Genomic DNA, 21,410 nt, shown 5'->3' on the forward strand with positions numbered 1-21,410 from the left:
ACATTTCAATTATTGACTTACGCTTCATAACCCCAACTGTAAAACGTCATAACTGCTTTAAGAACACTGTAATCTGCACAACTCTGACATCTTGGTGAAGAACTAACAAAATCACTCAGTTTACAATTACCTTGCAAGTACACCCCAATATGGTCTAATGCTGACTTCCTTATTAACAAAACACCAAAAGTCTTTAGCATGTTGAAAATTAAAGGTATTACACATTTATATCACAAATTTGAAAATAACAACCTCCTCACCTTCACTGATTTGAAACAGAAGCTTGGTATTGGTAAAGAACAATTTCTCCAATATCTCCAACTGAAAAATGCTATAAAATCTAAAATTAATTTAAATCAATTACAATTTACAACAACCCCCTTTACTGGGAAAAATCTACAAAATATCCCTCTCCAAGAAACCCTTATCAAAATGATATCAGCTCTTATCCACAAATGATTCAGCAATATCCCTTTCAATCAGAGAATGGGATAAAGATCTGGCAAACCACACTGATACCAGCTTCTGGACGCAAATCTGCAGGAACACATTCACAATGACTAGTAACACCAAAATACAACTGATATAATATAAAGTCATAAGAACATAAGAAAGTTTACAAACGAGAGGAGGCCATTCGACCCATCGTGCTCCTTTGGTGTCCATTAATAACTGAGTGATCCAAGGATTCTATCCAGTCTGACTTTAAATGTTCCCAAATTTTCAGCTTCTACCACAGTTTGTGGGAGTTTGTTCCAGATTGTGACAACTCTCTGTGTGAAGAAGTATCTCCTGTTTTGCATTTTGAATGCCTTGAAGCCTAATTTCCATTTGTGTCCCCGGGTGCGTGTGTCCCTGGTGATCTGGAAAAGCTCCTCTGGTTTGACGTGGTCGATGCCTTTCATGATTTTGAAGACTTGGATCAAGTCCCCACGTAGTCTCCTCTGTTCCAGGGTGAAAAGGTTCAGTTCCTCAGTCTCTCAGTAGGACATTCCCTTCAGACCTGGAATAAGTCTGGTTGCTCTCCTCTGAACTGCCTCTAGAGCAGCGATATCTTTCTTGAAGTGTGGAGCCCAGAACTGTTTACAGTATCCAGATGAGCTCTAATTAGTGCATTGTACAGTCTGAACATTACTGCCCTTGTTCTCAATTCTACACTTTTGACGATAAAACCTAACATTCGGTTTGCCTTTTGTATTGCTTCCCCACATTGTTTGGATGGAGAAAGTGAGGAGTCCACATAGACTCCTAGGTCTTTCTCATGCGATACTTCATCTAGTTCTATTCCTCCCATAGTGTAATTACAGTGGACATTTTTGTGACCTGCACGTATTACCTTGCACTTGTCCACATTGAATTTCATCTGCCAGGTGTCGGCCCACAACTAAATATTATTCAAGTCCCTTTTGTAGCGTAAGGTACGCTTATAAATTTCAATTAAAGAAGTGAATTTATAGTATCACCTTATCACGAATCCTGGAATCTTGTAGATCTCAATTTCTGTAATAATTGGACGCAGACACCAATTCCAAAGATATAAATTGTCAAATTTATTCAAAAACAAAGACTAAATGTAGCACTACACTAATTATACAAAAGGGAAAAACTAATTCAACTCTAGATCAACAAATCAAAGACAAATCACTTCCGTGACCAAATCAAAGACCATGGGATCGCATATGATAACACAAATCGTTAAACAAAAAAGGTTATAAACACATTGACTAAAATACCGGTTAGTAAGACGAAGGTGAGTCTCTCATTAGTATTGTTAGTCGGACATCAAATAACTACGCAGGTTAGTATTTATGTCAGGTAACTTCTCGTTATATATATATCAGTCTCATTTACGTTTAAGTGCCGAGAAAGATCCTATCATTACTTGTTACCACAATTTCCCTTAACTGATTAGTATTCAATGATTAAGGATAGGCAGGGCCACCTATAATCTAACGTCTATTAACTTGTGTCAATTTCAGACTAAACAGTTAAACAGGAATGAGAAGATATTTCTCGGCGTTGACAGATTTTATTTCTAAAATTATCAACAAAACAGTTTAATGCAACACACATTTATATTTAAGAAAACTAAATGATATTACACATTCTAGAGTTATGAATCACAGATTAACATTTCTAATTGATTTCTCAAATGTCATGAATCATGAACTCCAAACTGTTAAACTTATCTGAACTTCGTCACAGAGAGGCCTCTCTGGCTTCGGGCTCAGATAACAGCACACGGCACGAGGTCCGTGTGGTTTGGAACAAAGGCAGTCCGGTTCGGCTTCGTCCAAGAACTTCCACTCAGTCGATGCACCTGGAAGTTGGGGTTTCGCGAAACAGAGTCTTTTCCAAACAGATTTTCCACTGGTTTGAAGGCTCCAAGGTTGTGTACAAAATCTTTTTTGTAAGCAGGGTTCCACCGTAGTTACTTGAAGACAAAGTCTTTGAGGAAAGCAGGGCCCTGTTTGTTCCAAGGGTCAAGTTTCTTAAGACTCAAATAGCTATTTAAATGACTGACACTTTCGTATACAGTCGACTTAGTGGCAGTGTGTGGCAGTGAGTTTCTGGTTCAGGTGAGAGAGAGAGAGAGAGAGAGAGAGAGAGAGAGAGAGAGAGAGAGACTGTGCGCTGTTCCTTATAGTCTGTCAGATCAATAGGTGATTGGTTCTTGAGTTTTTGAGATTGGATTTCGGTTTCAGCCCCCAGTGTCCTATTGGAGGGGGTCTTGATTTATGACTGATGTCAATCCATCAATTTCGGCTCTCGTCCACTTCAAAGACTTTTTATCACCTACAGGCCCCTTTCTCCAGACATCTCATAGCAGGATTCCAACCTATTTGGCCTCTTCTCGGTGCCATCCTCCCCAAAACTGTCACTTTGATGCAAACCAGTTCCAAGCTGATGAGCTAAGGAAATCTGATAACTTTGGGGGGGGAGAGGTCTTCTTTAGATCAGTGCTTCAGCTCAGAGCCCAAATGCTCTTATCAAAATACACCCAACATAACGCTACAATATGCTTTCACCTGATCTACAGCTGCAGTTGCATGTTCAAAAAACTCCAATAAATTAGTAAGACATGATCAGCCTTGTCTAAACCCATGTTGACTATCTCCAAGAATATGGTTTTCATGAAGATGCTCCTCTAATCATCTAATCTAATCTAGTCTAATAATCTTTTCCAACATTTTACAGTTGATGCAGGCGAGACTGATTGGTCTGCAATTTCCTGGTTCAGTTTTGTCCCCTTTCTTGTGGATTGGTATGACATTTGCTGTCTTCCAGTCAGTTGACACATCCCCTGTTCTAAGTGTCATTTGGAATATTTGAGTTAGTGGCCTGTAAATAATTTCCCTCATTTCTTTAAGTACTGTTGGAAATATCCCATCTGGCCCAGGTGATTTGTTTGTTTTTAATTCTGCTAGTCCCTTTAGTACCTCCTCCTCATTTATCCTGATTTAGGCTTTGACTGGACTGATTGTTAACCTGTGGCATGTTATCTGTTTTTTCTTTTGTGAAAACCTCTGTGAAATACTCATTTAGAACATTTGCCACATCCTGTTCATTTTCCAAGATACCTCCATTTTTGCCCTTTATCTGTTTCACTTTCTCCTTTATTGATCTCTTGCTGTTGTAATATTGAAAAAGCTCTTTGCATTAGTTTTAGCTCCAAGAGCTATGTTTCTTTCTATTTCCCTCTTTGCTTTCCTGATCCCTTTCTTAAGATCTCTTTGCAGCTCAACATATTCTTTGTGTTTTGTTTTGTCTCCGTCCCTTTAGTATGCACTATACAACATTTTCTATCTCTTGATATTTTTTGTCATACTTCTATTAAACCATTTTGGCCAATGTTTTTTGGTACAAATTGCTCCTGAGCCTCAAGTAGTATATTCTTAAAATATACCCATCCATTTTCAACTGAATCTGTATCCAGTGTGCTCCAGTCTACCTCTTCTAAGTGCCGCCTCATACCTTCAAGGTTTGCTTTTCTAAAATTGTAGACCATTGTTTTAGACTTGGACCTTGTTTTTTGAAAGAATGCCTCAAAGCTAACCATATTGTGATCACAATTTTCCATTGGTTCTCTAACTAGTGTCCCTCTGACTCTATCTTGGTGATTTGAAAATATCAAGTCAATACATACACTCTCCCTGGTTGGTTCTCTGACAAATTGAGTTAGAAAGCAGTCTCAACCATTTCTATTTCTGCTTCTGTAGTCCCGACTGGGCTTTCCCAGTCTATGTTTGGGAAATTGAAATCCCCCATTATAGGGCTGGGCGATATGACTTAAAAATGATATCTCGATATTTTTTGGAAGTTTGGGCGATACATGATATATACCTCGATATGCCTTGTTTTTATCCAATCAAGCTACAAAATAAGACCAAAGACATTTAAACAAGTCTTTATTTAATAATTAAATATGCAAAACTAACAAATACTACATGCAGGCTGTCATGGTAAATATATGCAGAATGCAATATATAACAGTGCAAGTGGTGTGTGATCACTATTATGTGTGTTATGTTATGGGATATATATATATATATATATATATATATATATATATACACTCACCTAAAGGATTATTAGGAACACCTGTTCAATTTCTCATTAATGCAATTGTCTAACCAACCAATCACATGGCAGTTGCTTCAATGCATTTAGGGGTGTGGTCCTGGTCAAGACAATCTCCTGAACTCCAAACTGAATGTCTGAATGGGAAAGAAAGGTGATTTAAGCAGTTTTGAGCGTGGCATGGTTGTTGGTGCCGGGGGGGCCGGTCTGAGTATTTCACAATCTGCTCAGTTACTGGGATTTTCACGCACAACCATTTCTAGGGTTTACAAAGAATGGTGTGAAAAGGGAAAAACATCCAGTATGCGGCAGTCCTGTGGGCAAAAATGCCTTGTTGATGCTAGAGGTCAGAGGAGAATGGGCCGACTGATTCAAGCTGATAGAAGAGCAACTTTGACTGAAATAACCACTCGTTACAACCGAGGTATGCAGCAAAGCATTTGTGAAGCCACAACACGTACAACCTTGAGGCGGATGGGCTACAACAGCAGAAGACCCCACCGGGTACCACTCATCTCCACTACAAATAGGAAAAAGAGGCTACAATTTGCACAAGCTCACCAAAATTGGACAGTTGAAGACTGGAAAAATGTTGCTTGGTCTGATGAGTCTCGATTTCTGTTGAGACATTCAGATGGTAGAGTCAGAATTTGGCGTAAACAGAATGAGAACATGGATCCATCATGCCTTGTTACCACTGTGCAGGCTGGTGGTGGTGGTGTAATGGTGTGGGGGATGTTTTCTTGGCACACTTTAGGCCCCTTAGTGCCAATTGGGCATCGTTTAAATGCCACGGCCTACCTGAGCATTGTTTCTGACCATGTCCATCCCTTTATGACCACCATGTACCCATCCTCTGATGGCTACTTCCAGCAGGATAATGCACCATGTCACAAAGGTCGAATCATTTCAAATTGGTTTCTTGAACATGACAATGAGTTCACTGCACTAAACTGGCCCCCACAGTCACCAGATCTCAACCCAATAGAGCATCTTTGGGATGTGGTGGAACGGGAGCTTCGTGCCCTGGATGTGCATCCCACAAATCTCCATCAACTGCAAGATGCTATCCTATCAATATGGGCCAACATTTCTAAAGAATGCTTTCAGCACCTTGTTGAATCAATGCCACGTAGAATTAAGGAAGTTCTGAAGGCGAAAAAAATTTTACACATGTGCTGTAAAATGGTATAGATTCAGTTATATTTACCACAGTCGGGTTTACAGTGGCGCATTAACATCTGCTAGACAGGGACATTTCTTTGACTGTCGCGTTTCGATTCTACTTACAGCACGTGTTAATACTAAATAGTTATATTATTATTATTATTATTATTATTATTATTATTATTATTATTAATAATAATAATAATAATAATAATAATAATAATAATAATAATAAAAGCTGTTATACCACTTCACCATCTAATGAAACTTTCTGCATCTGTTTGAATTGCTTTCCAATTTATTAAAATGCAAACAAACTATTATTCTTTAATTTTATACAAATTATATCCGTCTAAATTAGTGGGGGTGGGGGTGCGATCGTGTATTGTCGTGGGTGCTGCTTGCAGATCGAGTTTAGTCCGGCAGGAGAGCGGGGCGGACCTTGTGCGCTTGCGCAATAAAGTATCTCATGGTTATGTTGGTTATTCTGTCAGTTCTCTCTCCTCGTGTCTGTCTGTGTTTCTGATGCACATTTCTTGCCGCACCCGGCACGTGTGGAAGAACCGGGCAGAACGCAAAGCGTCCAAATGACGAAAAATAGTGCCGTAAAGAGTGCGATTTGCGACACCACGATATAGCATAATATGAAACGATAGACGTTTTTCTATTGTCATACGATATCGCACAGCCCTACCCCATTATAACAGCCACATCCTTGCTACATGCAGTCCTCATTACATTGTACAATGCAGCATCTTTCTGAATATCTGAGTTGGGTGGCCTGTAACACACTCCTACCATTAATCCTCAAGATCTTGTTTAAAAGTTTAACCCACAAAGATTCTGTTTTGTTACTGGGATTTAATTTGAGTTCTTCTGCCTCAATGTCATTATTCCCATATAATGCTACCCCACCCCCTCTTCGATTTTGCCTGTCTCTCCTAAACTGTGTGTATCCTTCCAACTTGTATTCATCCCCATCATTTTCTGTAAGCCATGTTTCCGTCACTCCTACAACATCATAGTCACATGCTAGCACTGTGGCTTCCAAGTCTAACATCTTGTTCCTTATACTCCTGGCATTGAGGTACAAACATTTCAGGACTTTCCTACTAGCAGTTTCCCTTGGTTTTCTTTCCTTAGACGAACATCTCCCATTGTCAGAGCTCCCTGCCCCCCTGGTTCCTAGTTTAAATGATTCTCAATTTCACTGCACATACGCTCTCCCAATGCATTAGCCCCCCTTCTGTTTAGATGTAGACCGTCCAGTTTGTACAGGTCCCATCTATCCCAGAAGAAAGACAAATGCTCCATAAACCTAAACCCCTCTTCCCTACACCAGGATTTCAACCACGTGTTAAACTTTCTAATCTCTGCCTGTCTCCCTGGCCTGGCACGTGGTACTGGAAGTATTTCAGAGAAAACTACCGTGGAGGTTCTGCTCTTTAGTTTTGTTCCTAACTCTTTAAAATTGTCTTGCAGAACCTCTGTCCTACCTTTTCCTATGTCATTGGTTCCAATGTGGACCATGACCAGTGGATTCCCCCCGGCTTTGGCCAGTAGCCCGTCTACTAGTTTAGGGAGATCTGCAACCTGAGCACCAGGCAGGCAAGATACCATGCGGGTCTCCTTGTCACTAGAACACACTGTGTGATCTACACCTCTAAATATTGAGTCTCCTACTATAACTACCTCCTTCTTCTGGGGGGGGAGTGGGTACCATTGTGCTCTGGTGCTCAACTGCCCCCCCATCACCCTCTGAGCTGTCACTGTCCAGCTCGGTGTGTAGTTCAATACTCAGCTGCATGGCCAGACCATCGATTGCCAGGCTAATGAATGTGCAGAGAACAAAACGATAGGCCGATCGTGTTTTATTTAAATGGAGACGGATTAGGCGGTACCGCCTAAAAACAAATATTAATTATCTTTTAAACGATTAGAGATAAAGACGCGGTTTTTTTGTACCTGTGTAGCTGAGATTCCGCTTAAAACTTCTATACATATGCGGTTTGTTTACCTCTCGTACTTCCTGGTTTTAGAAATCCACTACGCAATGCAGCACATGGGGCTGAATCGCCCAATGGAGAGGACGCTGGCGTGTCATGTGCCTGAGACCTGACTCATAGCCAATCCAGAGAAGCCTGCCTGAGGCTGCTGTGGAACAGGTCAGGTGACAGGTTCTGTTACAGACGAGCAGGCAGAGAGGTGGAGGGGCAGAGCTGGCAGGGAGAGAGAGGCAGATACAATTCAGCTCATATCTCAGCTGTTAGAGATGCTACTGTCATGTATGAGGTGTCTCTGGATTCAGAACAGCTATTCATATATACAGGTATTATGTACTTATAACACAGTATATATTATATTATTATATTTGATCATATATTATAGGGCTTAGAATAACTCAAGAGGAAATAGAAATGAATTTTCACCTGGGTCAGTTTGCAAAAAAGGGGCATTATTTCAGTGTTATGTATATATTTTATTGAAAAACAATGCATATTTCAATACCTAAGGCTATGCAAAGCATGTTCTAAGTGTCAAAACGTTTCAATATTACTGTATGTGGTGTGCAATCAATAATAAACAAACAAAAAAAAAACATTATTACACATTTGCCACATTTAATACTACATTATACAAGCATGTAAGTGTTGCTGAGGTTGTCCTGAAAACTATATATATATATATTTTTTTTTTTGTTGTGGTTTATAAGCTAATACATATTGTTTATCAACTAAAATGTAAAAGAACAGGTGACTTTAAAGCACTACATTCCAGGTGCTTCCACCTTTTTGGAGATTGTTAAAGATCACTCTTATTATTTATTACATTAGATTTCAGTGGCATAAAACTCACCAGCACTACCCATCTGCTCGTCAACTGTAACCTGAGCACTGTTCACCAACAAAACAAATCCTTCTGACCGCTCCAGTATAGTAGTAGTAGCAGCCGACATATCAGGAGACATGTGATCCCCGAAAACTACTAAACCCACCAAGTGTTTTTCAACTGCTTCCTGCTTATAACACTTTAGACAAAATGACATCAAACAAATCACATGCTCCTACACACTGAACAATAGCATGACATGATCTAAGTGGATACTATTGTAACGACCCAGAGGGTAATTACTTCTTGATGGTGAAGTAAATAAAGAGATGAGAATAATTATTTGAAATGTAAACAGGACCGTTCATCTCATTTACAGGCACCCGTGTTCCCCAGTCTCTTCCATCCAGGAGCTCTCTCTCTCTCTCTCTCTCTCTCTCTCTCTCACACACACACACACACAATTTTCAATTTCAATTTAAGGTGTTTTATTGGCATGACAAACAAACAAATGTGTATTGCCAAAGCAATTAAACTTACATACATGTATGGAAAATAAATAATACAATTATAAAGAATCTCTCTCTCTCTCTTCTCGTGTGAGTGTGTGGGAGTGCGCTGCAGGTCTGGACTGTGTTTTCCTTGTCTTTTTTCTCTGGTTTTACACTTTTGTTATCGTGTTTTTTTTTTTTTGTGGTGGAGTTTTTTCTCACAAGAGGTGTTTAAACAGCAGATCGGTGTCTCTGTGGGGGGGTTGGCCCTGACTGGGGAAGCCGAGGTCAAGGAATCCCTTTTGAGAGGCTGCCTCGCTGGTACGGGGTAAAGATGGGCCCCGTGGAGAGGTGACCGGAGGCGAGAGCATTGGCTCAGCCTCTTGAGTGAATAGCGCGGTGGTGGTGTTTGTGTCTTCCACTGTGTGGCGCAGTGTGTATCAGCTGAATTTGAGAGCTGGGGATTTGCAGTGGAGGTGCTCCACACCATCATTGCTGTCAACTCCCTCCTGTCGGTAATTAACCCTGCACAGTCCGACAGGTGCCCTTTTTGTGAGGAGTGGGAGACTGTGTTTCATTGTTTTTTATATTGTGCCCAGCTAGATCCTCACTTGAGTGCAGTCAGTAGAGTTTTTAATGGTCTTAAACAGTTTTTTTAACTATTGTTTTTATATATGGTGTTCGTGGTGGGAAGGAACTGTGTGGGAGACAGCAGATCGCTACTTTCACCTTTGGGCAGACCAAAATGGCCATTTATAAGTCAAGAAAAACTAAAGTTAGTGCCAGTGTTGAGCAGAATCTTGTTTTGTGTTGTTTAAATGTTTTATTAAGGCCAGGATTTTACTTGATTATAGGTTTTATACACTTAATAAGGACCTTGAAACTTTTAGTCGATTGTGGTGCATAGATGATGCACTAAGTACCCTCAGAGAGGGGGAACTCCTCTTTATGTTGCCATTCTAAGTTTTGTTTATGTTGTCTAATGGTATAATTGCTTTTACTGATTGTTCCATGTTTCCTTGGTGTTTGTTTCAATAAAGTGCTTTGTAAAACTCAAAACTCTCTCTCTCTTGCTTTCTCTTGCTCTCTCTCTCTCTCCGGCCCTCATCACTCCCACCACCCAGTCAACGCTCCCCGGCGGTACCTCACCCCGGAACTCACAGAGAGCCCTCATTAACACAAACTGTGTGAAAATTGGATGAAAACTTAAGGAGTTATGATATTTTTTTTGATATGTATTATGTAGTACATGTTTCCCCTACTTTGCAAGTCAATATCTCCACACAGCAACATGTGATCTTTACAATCTTGCTATCATTTGATAGTTTCTAGTGATACAACAATGTTTCTGGCCATAATAATGCGTTATTAATAGATACAGCTCAACCCGCTGGTGGGTTGAAAACAATGGGGCTGAGTTCAAAGAGTTCAAGACAGTTGTGCCAAAGACACTGAGCTCCTGTAGATAACCAACACAGTCCTGTGTGTCATGTCATGAGTCTGAATGGTCAACAATAGTGTTTCACTCCGAAAGCAGGAAGCTGGTGTTGCCTAATCATGAGTGTCGCCCAAAACACAACCATGTGACAGTTCAGTCAGATATGTTTATTAAGTTATTAAGTTATTGATTACATGTTCACAGAATGTGCCTAATGGTTTATTTATTTAATGTTGGCTTACTTTATTGTAGTTTTTATTTTATTGTATTGTTCTTTTGCTTTATGTTTGTTGTATGTTTACCACTCTGTAAAAGCGCTCTGTGGCTACCCTGCAAAGGGCACTATACAAATGGAAATTGATGGATTGAAATACATATACTTTACTGCATTTAACCTGGGCTTTGCTCCATATCAGGGAAGGGCAAAGTCGACCTTCAAGCCTACCTGAAGCAGTGGCAGGACGAGCCCCTCAAGAAAGAAGAAAGAATCAAGGATCTGCTCAGAATAAACCAGGTCAGCACGACGCTCCATATCTGTGACATTTCTGCACTTTTCATTCTTATTCACGCTGTGTCTTTCTGTTATTCCAGTCAGTCTAGGATGTAGGATTTGTATTGTTTACTTGTATTGTATTTTTTTAAATCCACTACAGGCTTGTTAAAGGCTTCTTGTCCCCATGTTAAGTGTAGGAGGAAAAAAAAGACAGACAGACAGACAGAGAGGTGGGTGGATTCCAAACAGCAAATCAAAATGTTCAGTCCAGACTCAGCCCGGCTCATCGCATGAGAAATCCCAACTCTTCATACATCCACTGTCGTCTTCTGAAATGTCCCAGCTGCATTTCCAACTGACCTGTTTTTTTTTTTTTTACATTTCTCCTTCATCAAAAATAAGTGCACTCCAATCTTCCTACACCAGGGATGGGCTACTCGCGGCCCAGGGGCCACATACGGCCCGCATCACCTGTCATAGCGGCCCACGGAAATATTTTGGACAGCCTAATTGGGGTGGAGTTGTGCTTCATCCTACCAGCAAACAGGCAGCTACAAACGCAGTTCAATGCAAGAATTGCTTGCTCAGTTAATTACTACAAGAATAATTAGGCTAATAATAATATTAAAAGCACTTTTAACCTTCACACAACTACTATAGCCAGCAGTAGAGGAGCCGGGATACAATGACTTCTAAAAAAATAAAAAATTCATCACGAGAACCGTGTATTCCAGCCAAGATGGGAGACAGATTATCTTTTTTATTTAAACTAAAACTAAAGCTTTTGTAAGCTTTTGTTGCTTTTGTGTTATAATTCACACATCACTATAATGGGTCTGCTTTTTTATTTAAACTAAAACTAAAGCTTTGGGCAACTGGAGTGCTTTTATAATAAAAACTAAAACAATAATCACACATGTAGGATTATTTAATTAATTAGTAGTTATATTAGCCAAGTAGAGGAAAGTGGTTTACAATATTCTATTAATGAGAGTGCGGGTTTGTAATCTGGCCCTCTGGTAGTAAAGATGCAAATGTATTGGCCCTCACCACCGTCAAAGTTACCCATCCCTGTCCTACACCTAAAAATATATAATCACCTACTTTGTTATCAGTGTCATATATATACTGTATATATATATATATATATATATATATATATATATATACATATATATATATATATATATATATATATATATATACATTGTTAAGAGCAATCCTACTTCTGTTTCGGATTGATTAGGCACCTTTTGTAGGTTAGACATTCGCCAGAGAAGAATAAATTAATAAATGATTGTGTGTTGATCCATTATAACTCTCCAGCTTTCATCGGTGCCAGAGAAGGATTGGTGCTTCAATTTTTGAAATTGTCATTTTTATTGATGTACAGTAAACTGTATATATACACCATCCCCCCGCCCCCCCCTTCACTTTCTAATGCCAGCCATGTTTCACAGAAGTCCTCCGCTCTCTCTTCCTGGCCTGCTCTGCTCTGTCTCTACGGCGCTCCAGGGACCCCAGAGAGGGCAGGTCTTTACGGAACCGCCATTTGTAGAAGCTCTCCTCCTGCTGATTATTGGAGTGCATCGCTCCGGGCTGCAGGAGAGAGAGAAAAACAGGCAACAGAGCATGCAAATGAGTCCTTTCCCCACATACAGAATGGCTTCAGCTGACCAACTTTGCACTATATCATATTTTCAGATGTCAAATAACACTCAGTTGATGTTTTCAATCAAAAAGACATTCCTGAGGATCAGTCGACGCAAACTGGGACGTCTTCTAATAACTGGCTCGGTGGACAGGTAACACACACACAGCATTCAACTACAATCACAATTACAAAGCAACTGACAAGAAACATGCAACATGGTATAAAAGTACAAATGAGACCGTCCAATATCAGCATTAAACACATCCATCAGAACATTGCAGAAAATAAGAATATAAAACTCTAGGGTCCTCTACACAAGCAGAGGGCTGCATACCTTCTCCAGGACCACATCGCTAATGTGGAGTTTCTGCATGCCGGCACAGATGGACTCTAAGTCCAGCAGGAACTGCTGCTCACATTTATTCTTCTCAGTCTCCTTGGAAAGAAGGGATGGAGAGAAATGCAAAAAAATGCTACAATTGTTCAATTTCCCCACAATATGTGTGCTGATTATATATAACTATTATTTATTAGCAGACGCTCTTATCCAGAGTGACTTACAAAATATACACATATATATACACAGTACTGTAGAAAAGTTTTAGGCAGGTGTGAAAAAATGCTGTAAAGTAAGAATGCTTTCACAAATAGACATGTTAATAGATTATATTTATCAATTAACTAAATGCAAAGTGAGTGAAGACAAGAAAATCTACATCAAATCAATATTTGGTGTGACCACCCTTTGCCTTCAACTGTAATATAAGCATGTAAACAACTACACAGCCTGCCAAACCACTCAAGTGCTGCAACAAAACAAAACAGGGCTCAGAAACTGGGGTTTTGCTGAAAGTAATTTGGGTAGCACTATACTTAGGGTTATGTAGAAAGTAGAAAAGAGTCAAATCTCCAAAAGTGGATGGGTGTAGTGGGTGTGTGTCTCTCAGTTACCTTTGAGATCTTGCTGAGGCTGCTGGTGTCGATGGGCCTGTTCTTGGTGACAGGGACACTATTCCTGTCCCCACGTCGGTTGTCCTGCTTGTTCATGAGCTGCTGTTGCACCTTGATCTGCTCACGGTGCTCATCCAACTGGGCTTCCTTGTGGATCTGGTCAATTGTCTTAGGGCCCTGGTCACCCCTCCTGGGCACCCAGTTGTCCTGAGGAATGGGAGAATGAGTCAGTGATTAGAGGCTAGAGAAAAAACAAGAGGCAGACAGGGAATGGGGGGGTGGGAAGCTAAAAGCAAGGAAGGTTTCTATTCTCTCAACAGTCATTACCTTTCTCAGGTCCAAGACGTCCTGCAGCATAAAGCGGATTCGAGAGGAGGTCTTCCTCTCTTTGATGATCTGCTCCATCTGGTTGAAGTACTGGTCCATGGGGGGCTTGTAAAAAGATCAGACAGAACGATTAGAAAACAGTCCAGACAGCGTGGCAGAGCAGTAACTTCATACTACTGAGTGAAGCAGCGTTCCTTCTGGAAAGCTCTTGCAGATGCACAGAAGCAGTTATTCAGACCACTGTCTAGAGGCCCAGTGACTCTAGAAAGCTGATGGCAGAAGAAAGGCTAGTTTGCTCATTTTAAAACAACGCAGGAGTGCTGGTGAGACGGAATTTACTCTTCTGGCAAACTTGCCACTCTAGTATTGGCTCATTATGTCTAGAGAAGAATATGAGGACCAGTATGCAGTCTGACGTTCCTGGATGTTTAGCCAGGGCACGGTCTGGCATAGCAGCATTACCTTTGCCTTCTCCGAGTCCAGGTCCTTGCCAATAGTGGAGAGGAGTCGGCACAGGCACTCCAGGGACTCCTCATCCTGCTTTCTCAGCAGCTTGACGATGACGCAGTTGTGCATGGTGTTCTCATTGAGCATCTTCACCTTGAGGAGCTGCCCGATGAACTGGATGTTGCCCAGTGCCCGGCGGCGACGCTTGCCCTTGGCCTCCTCGCCCTGCACACACAGACAGCACTTAATGACAGTCCACATTGGCATTCACAGAGAGGGGCCCTGCACATTGTGGAAAGGAGGGGTGCCGGGTAGGGAATCCAATACCGGGCACTTTTATCAATCCCGGGATTTCGGGATTGTTGTTTATAAAACAACAATTAAAAAGAGCTTCCCACCTAACACATGTATTATTAAGTTGCTGCAACGCTGCATATTAGCGGGGTCATTTTCAAATGCAGTAATAATTAAAATGCAACCAACAGAATCAACGAAAACAACAAGACTAATAGCCTATTGCTTTCTTAAATACGTTAATGTTTTTATTTATGTATCACTACATCAAGCACCCAACACCAAAAGCTTGTGACAGAATCAGAGGAGGCCACCCACAATGATTAGTGTGCTGGCTGAGTAAAGGAAAAGCTCTAGAACGATTCTGTGAGCTGCATGACCAGGTTGTGGATTTTCTCAGAAAAAGCAAAATGAGGACTGCAGCTGACCACCTTCATATTTTGGAAATTGTGGAATTCCTCTCTAATGATGCTTTCTTGGCTGACATGTTCTGTCACTTAAACTGGTTAAATCTGTAGTTAGAATAACAACAGTCGTGGACATGGTGGAAAACCTTTACTAGGAAGCTTGACTTGTTCGATTTGGACTTGTCATCTGGAAGGCTACATGCTCTTCAGCACACTGAAGAAACGACAGGCAGAGGGACCAGGCTGCAGTATTGTCACAGAGGTGATGAAAGATTTTATCAAGCAGCTGAGGGACAACTTCTACACCAGATTTGAAGACTACAGCATGCCCAAGGACATCATTGCGTTTGTACGTGATCCTTTCACAGTCCGTCCAGGTGGAGAATTCTCCTCCCTTGATAAGACAACGATATCCTCGCTGGATAAGGCGCCCCTATGAGCTGACTGAATTCCAGACGTCGAGCCAAATCAGGGATGCGCATAGGAGTGCCGAGTCCTTGTGTGCGTTTTGGGTGGCATGCTCAGAGGAATACAGCATAATAAAGAAACTTGCGTTTTATGTGCTAACAATCTTTGGACCAACGTACACCTGTGAGTCCTCATTTTCCTCTCTGAATGCAATGAAGACTCACGACAGGAACCGGCTTGCACACGAGTCAATCGAGGACTGCCTGCGCATCAGAATCACATCCCTCTCACCTGACATCCAAAAGATCGTGTCCGAGGGGAAATGCAACTTTTCCCATTAAGTAAGTAACTTAGTATTTAATAGTCATATAGGCTCCTAACATTATTGTGATTATTATTATCATTATTATTATTATTATTATTATTATGATTAGTGCTTATCCAGGGCTATTTTAGGTCTCATGCTGACAGTATTTTCTGTTTGTTTTGTCATTACAGGAGCAGGTTATCCCGACTCCTGATACAGACATTAAGACACAGACATTGCCTCTTTTTCTTTTAATTATTGTTTTATGTAGGATGCTACCTTTCTGGCCAGTTGCAATTGTAACTAGGCCTAATAAAAAATAAAATCAGATGCTGTTAAGCCACATATCCTACCTCAGCCAGTGAAGTTATGTTATATGGGCCTTGTCTCAGAAGAAACAGACTCCAATTAATCCCTCCTGTTGTTTGTAAAGTCAATGAAGTCAAAATTATTACTGTTGAAATGAATTACTTGACTGGTGTCGTTTTTCTCCATCTGCTGCTGGGCGCCACTTGCATAACAAGTTAAGTTGATTAAGTTAAAATGTAACTTTTGCATTATTTAGGTTGGGTCACTTCCTTCTTGGAAAATTGCATTTGGGACTTTTAGCATTTTTTTCATATATATTTATAATTAATTTGGAGGGCTTTGGGGGCCAAATAATATTGCTGGCGGCTAACATGCGATTTCGGACTCCACACTGGTTTGACATCAGAAACTTAATGTTAATTGCAGGTACAGCCCCCGTCCCCCTGCGTTTTCTAAGAGGAACAATTCTGTGTTGATGCAGTTAATCACACGATGGTGTTGCTGCTGTGTCACTCACACAGCTCATGAACTGTAGCTGCCCCTTTAAAGTTGGAGTCCGCGAGACCTCAGCAGTGCCTTCTTCTGCTGATTGGCTGAACTCGGGCTGAATCTGCAGGTGGTTGTACTTCAGATTCACATTTTGAACAGATCATGAGCCTCTGTATTAATTATTGCACATTTTCTTTGATAAATAGCTTACAGCATGGAGTTCAAGAATTACTGTGCTGTCACATTTTTCATTAGCCACAATCGCCTGATCCCGTGTATTTCACGTTTTCAATACTGGTATTTTGGGACTAGAAAACTGTCCAAGATCCCGGGATTGGATTCCCTAGTGCCAGGAGATCGCTGCAGTTTGGATCAGACCCAGAGCTACATACACAGTAAATCATGTGACTGCAATTACTGGATCACATAAAACTTTCTCGTGCCTGATCTCGATCTCTCACTGGTACTAACACAGGTGTAAAGGTTGACTATCTACTGTCCACATAGTGACTAATTCACTAGTGTTATTTTTATATTAACTAAATCCAGCCTTGCTATCGACTCCAGATCACAACAATCTGCTCTGCTGCACCGAGCTGCAGAGGTCCGCCCCCTCACCCAGCCAACACTGACAGTCAGAGCACCACAGGCAGGCGCCCTCGCACCACAATGGTCAATTAGGCACAATGCTAATTGTTTTGGGAAGTCTCAAATTGCATTTCTGAGCCCGTTGTGCCACGTGCCCGTTGTACAGGTGTGTGTTACATGAGGTTGTCAAAAACCAAAATGGCCAAGCACTAAATGAAAGTCCTTAAAATAAACGTACACACCACTTACATTCATGCTTGCACGATGCTTCAAATGCTTGCTTAATGATTGGCCCATTGATACTGAGATTGCACAACCAACCTGTGCCTTATTTACAATAAAGGACTATCAAATTTCAGTCCTTTACATTAAAAAAATAATTAATTTAGTTTTTATTACCAAGCATGCATCCAGCTCTTTCTGCTTCTTCTCCAGGACCTTGTCTCCACCCTGATCCTTCTCAAACTCCGTCTTGCAGTTTCTCAACAGCAGCTGGCGGAAAGTCACAGTCACGCCCGGCTTGCCAGTGGTAGGGACGCTGAGCTACAGAACGGGGAGGAGGGAGAACATAAACCCTAAGAAAGAGGGAAACTTGAACTAGCTAAGCATAGTCTGTGTGGTAGGCTGGCTTCTAGCTTTAACAGGTATCAGGGTGAAAACCCACAGATGAACAGGGGTCCAGGATTCATGCAGCTCATCTCATTGAATGGTTTGGAATTGAATGCAAAACAAATTCCAGATAACTCTGGAGTGGGACGAAACTGAAAGTGTTCAATGAGGCTCCTCATTTCCTCTCCTCCATCACTAGATGCCAGAGGCCCAGACACCATGGCACTAATAAGAGATCATCACTGGAGCTCTACACTAAGACGGACTGGGACAAACCGACACCTTGGCTTACACAGAGTGTGGGTGAGTGATGGCAAGAGCACTAGTGCCATCTCAGCAATACTTCTTGATATGCTCTTCACAAGACCGGCATCTGCTGGTCCATTCAAAACTGAGCTCCCACAAATTACAATTCCATAACAAAGCGAATCTGATCCATGTAGCATCTTCACAACCCTCTACCATGCCCTTCCTCCCTCTTTTACCTCACTCACCCCTGCCACACTCCTTCTCTCACCTCCATAAGGCAGCGGCACATATTGGCGTATGTGATGGAGAAGTTGGGTTCAGAGATGGCCTTCTCGAAGATTAGGTCAACGACACCCTTGAGCCGCTCCTCTGTGTCGATGGTCAGCTCGGTCACTTGACGCATCAGCTGATGGAACATCTGTGGGGTCAGCTTGTTCAGCATACTGCGCATCCTGTGGAATAGCTCCTGGTGAAGGGGAAAGGAGGCAGGAGGGAAGGAAGGAAAAAGGGTTAGTTCTGTAAACCTTGGCCAATGGTTTTATTTGTACTGGAGCAGTGGATGCTTGTGAGCATATGTAGCCCCTCAGTTCCGCTTTTCCATCATTAGCGGTCCAGACATGATGGCACTAAAAGGAGATCAACACAGGGGCACCAAGTTTACCCACAATCCCCTTTAAGACTAGCAAGTTATTTATCCCACCCCACAAACAAGAACCGTGTCCACTGCTCCTACATACAGGGTTCCCACGCAAATCAGATCTTTTTTTCCCATGACTTGTCCATGATTTTTCCATGGTCATTTTCTGATTTTCCATAACTAAATTATTATTACAATAAAATGCGGGAAAGTTGGAAATGCACACAGAAAATAATAAAGATATTGATAAACACAATAGGAAAGAACCACATAATCAGCTTTGTCATGACAGCCTCCTCCTCCTCCCCTTACAGCCATCCAATCCATCCACTTTTATAAAACATGCTACCCTCAACTAATAAAGAGCACACAAAGATGTAAATGCAAAAGTAAACCTAGTACTATCTGATCAATGTATATGTAGTATAAATGTTGATTACAGTAGAAACTATACAAAACAACATTAACAGTCTGTATTTTTATTAATTCTGAATTGCCTTGAATATAAACTTCTATAAATCAGCTCAATTAATTAATAAAAACATACCTTGTTATATACAAATGGCCAGGGCCTACAGTAATCCATTCCTGTACGCTGCTAAAGAAGTATTTTAGATTTAAACCTGTTTAGATTGTTTAAACCTAAAAGCTTTTACTATTATTTTTCTCTTTCTTTAAAACAATATATATAAATAATGATTTTTACCAATAAATTACCTGATTTTTGTATTTGAGGAGTTTAGATTTTACTGATTTATACCCATTTTAAACACTCAATATTATTTTCAGTTTCTTATCAGAAATTATTTGTTATGAAACACTACTTCACAAGCTTGTTTGATATTATGACATTATCTTGTCAGCACTCACATCGAAGCTGTTTTGCAGTGTACAGCACACACAGACGCTTGCTGGAGGTCATGTGATTAATATCGCGCTATATGATTGGCACACATATGAAGGTTGGTCAGCATTGTGGCATTGAGGACAGTGCAAACAGCACAAGAAACTCTGCTTTGGGATAAACAGTGTATATTGGTAACTTTTGTAGAACTTGTTTGTGGTTTGAAATTCTTTTTTATCTGTTGAATAGAACAATATGTATTATTATTTACTTGATTTTAAATAAATATGCATATCATACATTTGGCTACATAATTTAAATGCAACGGACACATAAAGTTTGAGCATTTGATGTAGGCAGGGGTTCTCAACACTGGTCCTGGTGAACCCCTGTGTCTGCTGGTTTTTGTTCTAACAGAGCGCTCACTTGTTGGCCTCGGGGTCTCTGCCCACTGGGGAGTGCCCGGTAGAGCTGCACAGGCAGCCTCCCGGGGGGCATCCTTACCAGATGCCCAAATCACCTCAACTGGTTCTTCTCGATCTGGAGAAGTAGCGACTCTACTCCGAGGCTCTCCTGGATTACTGAGCTCCACACCCTATCCCAAAGGGTGAGTCCAGCAACCCTGCGGAGAAACCTCATTTTCACCGCTTGCACCCGCGATCTCGTCCTTTTGGTCATTACCCAATGTTCATGACCACAGGTGAGGATGGGGAGGTAGATTGACGTGTAAACCGCGAGCCTTGTCCGAGGTCTCAGCTCCCGCTTCACCACCACGGACAGATAGAGCGCCCGCAATACTGCAGACGCTGCAGCGATCCGCCTGTCTATCTCACGCTCCCCCTTTCCATCACTCGTGAGCAAAACCCTGAGGTACTTAAACTCCTCCACTAAGAGCAGCTGCTCCCCCCTAACCTGAAGCGGACAATCCACTCTTTTCCGAGAGAGATCCATAGCCACAGACTTAGAAGTGCTGATTCTCATCCCAACCGCTTCACACTCGGCAGCAAAACGCTCGAGTGCATGTTGGAGATCACAGTCGGATGGGGCAAGAAGCACAACATCATCTGCAAACAGCAGAGATGCCACCTCCACGCCCTCAAACTGGATACTCTCTCTACCTCGGCTGTGCCTTGATATCCTGTCCATGAAAATCACAAACAGGAGTGGAGACAAGATGCACCGTTGGCGGAGTCCAACACCCACCACGTTTTCGACCTAACACCGAGTATATGGACACAGCTCTTGCTTTGGCAATAAAAGGACCGGATGGCACGCATAAGCGGCCCCGGCACCCCATACTCCCTCAACATCTCTCACAAGAAATCCCGGGGAACACGGTCGTATGCCTACTCCAAGTCCACAAAACACATGTAGACTGGATTAGCATACTCCCATGCCCCCTCAAATATTCGTGAAAGGACAAAGAGCAGGTCCATTGCTCCGCGGCCCGGACGGAATCCACATTGTTCCTCCTGAATCCGAGGTTCAACTATATTTCACAAAAACATTTCAATCTACAAGAGATCTTCATCAGGATCCATATCCTGGTCTATACATCCATATCCTGAAGATCTTGTGTAGATCGAAAAGTTTTAGCTAAAAACCAGTGAAGCATGGGTTACATAAATACTTTTTATTTGTGCATTGGAGCTGTGGTAAGTGTGCAGGTATTTCTTTCTTTTTACTTTATATGGATTTTTATCTACCCTGCACCTACTAATTAAGTTGGACGTGCGTGTGATTAACTTTTACTATTAACTTTATTTCACATAAAAGGGAGATCCTCATTCTGGCAGATCCTGACCAATTTAGTCACGATCATGTACACAGATTTACGTCATTCTGCTCAGAATCTACACAAACACTGTGGGTTTACTGGCTGAATGGTCAG

The 21,410-nt window shown here is 41.5% G+C and overlaps 1 non-coding gene and 1 pseudogene across 1 annotated transcript; both read right to left on the reverse strand.

Moving 5' to 3' along the window:
* Nucleotides 1–17,960: 17,960 nt before the first annotated feature.
* Nucleotides 17,961–18,037, reverse strand: LOC136744567 (small nucleolar RNA SNORD66). The gene has a single exon (XR_010816048.1). It is a non-coding gene; the product is annotated as a small nucleolar RNA SNORD66 (small nucleolar RNA).
* Nucleotides 18,038–18,617: 580 nt separating this feature from the next.
* On the reverse strand, nt 18,618–18,687 carry LOC136744568 (uncharacterized; annotated as a pseudogene).
* Between the last annotated feature and the right edge of the window lie 2,723 nt (nt 18,688–21,410).

Source organism: Amia ocellicauda, unplaced genomic scaffold (genome assembly GCF_036373705.1).
Source record: "Amia ocellicauda isolate fAmiCal2 unplaced genomic scaffold, fAmiCal2.hap1 HAP1_SCAFFOLD_86, whole genome shotgun sequence".
Classification (NCBI taxonomy): domain Eukaryota; kingdom Metazoa; phylum Chordata; class Actinopteri; order Amiiformes; family Amiidae; genus Amia; species Amia ocellicauda.